The following is a 5121-nucleotide window of genomic DNA, read 5'->3' as shown; positions in this document are numbered from 1 at the left end:
CTCCCAAATCCATGGCGTCCCAAATCTCCACGATCGGCGGTGAGTACAAGGTTAGAACCATCACCGGCGATGAGTTCGACGTCATCTACACCCGTTCTTCCGCGACGGTGAAAGGATGCCTTTCTCGCTTCAGACGCATGTTCGAAAACTCAGATGATGAGTGGGTCGCTGGGCTAGATGTTGAGTACACCATAGTCCTGGGACGAGAGAAGGATCTAAAGGACGAAGAGAGGAAGAAGCCCGCCGTGATCCAGGTTTGCGTACATAATGTTTGCTTGGTCTACCACATATGCCATGCCGACGTTGAGTGCCAGGATTTTAAGAACTTCCTCAAGGACAAAACAGTGAAATTCGTTACTGCAGACTTAGAACGACAAAGAAGTCCTGGGTCGGATAGGCCGCGTTGTAGGCAACCCCTTCGACCTCCAGAAGAATCGGCTGGTGCCCTCTCGTCAGCCTTCAATGCTGACCCTGGCAGGAGCCATGGTTCATCCTTCGTACCGTAAATTGGAGAAACCTCATTACACGTTTCATCGTCATGCATGGCAGCGGAATGTACTAGATATAGACCACATCCACTACGCTGCAATGGATGGCTACCTTTGTTTCAATATCTACAAGGGTTGGATGAAGAGCAACAGCCAAGTGTGCGGTTCAAGCAAAGAAGTATCGGCCAAGAGGAAGAGGGACAAGGACGAAGTCGAGGACGTGGACGAGGACTCCGAGTAAGGTGGCAGTGTCGTTGCTCATGGTGGTTCTAAACTTCTAATGCAGTGTCTACCAGATTAGTTGCATAGTTTAATTTCAGGTGTGCTTAGTTTAATTTGAGGGGTGTGTTGTGCTGAGCCCCCAGCAGAACTATGTTATGTTTCTTCTCGTTACTTTAACTCTTTAGTATGTACATACTACTAGTATTTCTTTAATAGAATTTAGCACCCCAATTAAGCACGTACTAGCTTTTTTAATAGTACTATATGCATAATTTGGCGACGAGCGCTCTCTATATGTACCACCTTTTTTTTAATTTCAATTTTTGCTCCATGGCGCAATCCATCGATAGTACTACTGTACAAAAGTATACATTTTTAAAAGGCTAGAGTACTGTTCATCACATATATAGCCAGTTAAATTCTCAACCTAGAACGACGTGCATGCCATGTAGTAAACCGATACGGAGGAAGTATAGTAAAAATGAGGTGGTTTTACTGAGCGATCGGCGGGGGAGCATGGCCTGTCATGCGGTCCCACGTGTCAAGATGTACCAAGGCGATGCGCGTGTCCCTCTTGAGGCAGAAGCAATACTACGTGGTTTGAGATGATGGCGAACCGAAGTGTGAAATAATGGTTGCTTCGTCTGTCTGGGAAGGTGCGGCATTGTGATTTGATGTCTCATTGCTCATTACTACTACTGGGTCGGTACGAGTGGGGTGCGTCCCCACTGCTGTTCTGCACTGTTATTTGGTGCTTGACACGTCGACCCGGTTGCTATATGTCCCACATGTCGGCGACAGGAAGTACAGAATTCATGAAAGGGAGCGTCGACGGAGGAGTATACTACAGAATTCATGAAAGGGAGCGACTTAGTTTTGGAAAAATCTGGTTTTACGGAGTACGTACCCACTAGGGTTTATAGGGCTCATCTAAAAAACATTCGTTTTTCCGTTTGATAAGTCTCAGTTCTACTATACTAGTAGTAGTACCATTACATGTTGGATTTCGAGGTGCGTTAGATCACCCGACGCAAGCAGTGTCAAGAGGAAACTAACCAATGCATGTACAAGTTCATGGAAATTTAGTGGTCATTCATGCACTTGTTCTAATTAATGCCTCGGTGAACATAAATTCTTGAGAAAAACGAGCGTACTAATTACTTGTGCAAACTACGAAATTAATTTGACCACTCACCGTCTACCTTGGTTGGAGAGATTTTGAAATTGAGCCATAAACTGGAAAGGAGGGAGTAGTAACTTTTGTCTTGATTACTATTTGTGGCCTTGTATAGATGCAAAATGTATTTTTTATAGTGGCCTTGTATAAGTAAATGGAGGGAGTACTAACCAAAGTACGTAGTAGGGACGAGGAGTAAATGGAGGGAGTAGTAAAATTTTCTCCTCGTGCTGCGAGCCACCGCGCGCGTGGGCGAGGGAGCGGGCGTAAAGGCGTATAGTAGTAGTAGTACTACTACTACTCGTAAGCAAGCTTCACCTCATCCTGCGAGCCACCGCGCCCATGGGCGGGGGAGACGGCGTACTAAGCAAGCTTCTCCTTGTTCTGCGAGTTGACGGGACACATCAAAAGTACTCCAGTGTATAGAGCCTTGCCTCTAAGGTAGGCCCCACATGGTTTGCCTCTTTTTCAATTTAACATAACGCGTCAAGTCGCAATTTGTTTGTTCACCCGTGGTAGACAATCCTCCCTCCACCAAGTGGACAACCAGTACACGTGCCAAATTACCACGTGGGCTGCCTTTTCCGTACAGAAATGAGCTCCACCGTGTACCCGCGCGGGTGTGGTTGGGAAAGAGACGGGAGTACATGCACCGTGCGTGCACCTCTTCTCTTCGTGCACGTCCCCCACCTACATGGGTGTGTGTGAGAGAGATACAAACCTAGACATAATGCGCCGTCCATCCCCATGCCTCCGCCCAGTCCGACCACCAGTCACCACCACGCCCCACTCCTCCTCACCTTACCTCTCATCTTTCTCCCTCCATTTTTATATACAAGGGGCCACTATCAAAATTACAATTTGCAGATATACAAGGCCACTAACACTAATCGATGCAATATAATGGTGTTTGCCTCGTGGTACTAGCAAAGCAGGACATTAATTATCCCTTGCATGCATGCGGGAGTTTGTAAAAAATGCATCTTGATGTTCCATGCAATGCACGGGCATCTTGCTAGTCCATGAAAAAAACACATGGCAAAATTCCACGGCGAACGAGGGATTTGAATCTGTTGGGAGGGGCTGTTTGGATCTTGCCCGGGGTAGCCAAAATATTGACGACCCTTTTGTCCACCGGTGCCTTTGCCACCGATGAATGAGGAATGGCTCGGGTGCTCATGCTGTCATGCATCCTCCAGCGCGCATGTTGGAGACGAGCTCGCACGAGCTGTGTTTTTTTGTCCCACAACGCCACCCGCAGACCGACCGGCGACTCGCAAATTACGCCATCCAACCGTAGCCGCACACATTATGACAGCAACTCAACCAACCGGACGAAATTCACGCAAACACGTAGACAAACTGATATTTCATATAAACAACGACGGAAATCATATAAAATACCGGATTTTCATACAAACATGACGGATTTGATTACATTCAAATGAACTACACGGTGCTAGTTCTGGACAGCATAGGTATATAATACCTGGCCTAAATGGTCGCCCGCCGATCGATTTGTGTTCCTCATGTCCGGCAGCACGATTACCGGACTGCCAGGAGCCCCGGAGGTATATGCTTCAGCGCAAAGGACGGCCCGCTTCCCCACTGCCCAACTGATATCATTGGCTGGTGCCGAAGATGATGGTGGCCGGTGCCGGTTCGAGTTCATCACCGGCCACTACTTCGCCATGGCCGGCACCGGCTCGAGTTCATCCTAACATTCCCCTCTTCCGTGGAGCCCATGCGGGGTCGACGAAGGTCCTCGCAACAAAAGGATCCGGCAAGACACCTGCTGTGTATGCCGGCGTCGCCTCCGCAGTGGCCTTCATGGGACCCAAGCGGCGGCGGCCTCCCGTGTTCTACTTCTCCTCGATGATGGCGGCGGACGCGGAGGCGCTGGCCACCGACTCGTGGCTCTCCGTGCACCCGGCTTCTGTCGCTGCTTGCATGGCGCGGCTGCCGGCATGGGAGTCTCGGCCGCAGAAACGGGAGACGCGGTACGAGGCGGCGGCATGGACGGCAGCAACGACGCCCGTGCGCCGCTCCTCGTCGAGCTGGCCTGGAGCGGCGAGTTGCTGAACTGCGCACCGGCTTGGGGCGGCAACTGGCTCTGTCGGGCGAGGGGAGGGAGGTGGATCAGTGAGCTGCATAGCTCGTATCCGGTGGGCTACCCAGCCGGCTTGGATGCTGAATAACTACTCTTCATAAGCCATTGTAAGAGTGGACAAAATGGTGGAGGAGATAGGGGAGCGGCGGAGGTGTGCGATTCATGGCCTGCGTTTGGCCTCATTTAAATAGGAGATTAAATAGACGGCGGACGGGAGGAGCTCGATCGGCGTTGCGTTTAACGCCGGCCCGGTCATGAACGGACGTGTGTCCAGAGTGGGTTTCTCGGCTTCCACATGGGCGGGTTTCATGGAGGCGTTTGAATGCAGCACGGAGGCGTGTTCGGCCGGGCGTGCCGCCAGTGGCGCCCTCGACTCTGACCTAAGACACCGCGCCATTCTTCCACTAACGTGTGGGCTCTTTGGGTGCATGGCCTGCATGTCAGTGACCCAACGCAGGCAGCGCACAGCAGAGGAACCTTTGGTGGGCCAGGGCGGTCAGAAGCGGGCATAAACCGATGATTGTTCATTGAGTGTGACGTCATCTTTTTCATGTAGATAAGCCTACTATGTTGATAGCCCGTTCGATACGTTGTGATTCATAAAGACCGCTGCAAACATCAATGTTCTGCTTATCACAGATAAGATTGATTAATACCCGTAACAATCCATGTCCTTAACAAAGGGTGCATGCACGTATAGGTTGAGGATGTGTCTCGCGTCGTGTGCTGTGTGCATGCAGGCATGCGAGTGTTGCATGCGTGCAAGGGTACGTTTCAGTGTTGCATGCATGGGTGCGTACGTGCGTGTGTTCGTGAGTGCATGTGTACGTGTCAGTGTTGCATGCCAGCATGCGTGCGTGTGTACGTGTCAGTGTTGCACGCCTACATGCGTGCGTGTCTTGCGTGCGTGCATCTGTACGTGCGGGGTGAGGCTACACGTCAGTCGACTGACTTTTTCATCTCTGGTCATTAGATTTTCCAGCCGTTGGATACGAAATCAAGGGCCTCCAGTTTATCATCAAACTCCACCCCCCCTGAGCTGCCAGCCACCACCGGCCGAACCGCCAGCCTCCGCCGCCCGCGGCCGGCCCGCCCTCCCCTAAAACACTCTCCACCGCCGGTCC

This window comes from Triticum aestivum, chromosome 1D (genome assembly GCF_018294505.1).
Source record: "Triticum aestivum cultivar Chinese Spring chromosome 1D, IWGSC CS RefSeq v2.1, whole genome shotgun sequence".
In the NCBI taxonomy this organism is placed as follows: domain Eukaryota; kingdom Viridiplantae; phylum Streptophyta; class Magnoliopsida; order Poales; family Poaceae; genus Triticum; species Triticum aestivum.
Note: the sequence above shows the minus strand (reverse complement) of the source record.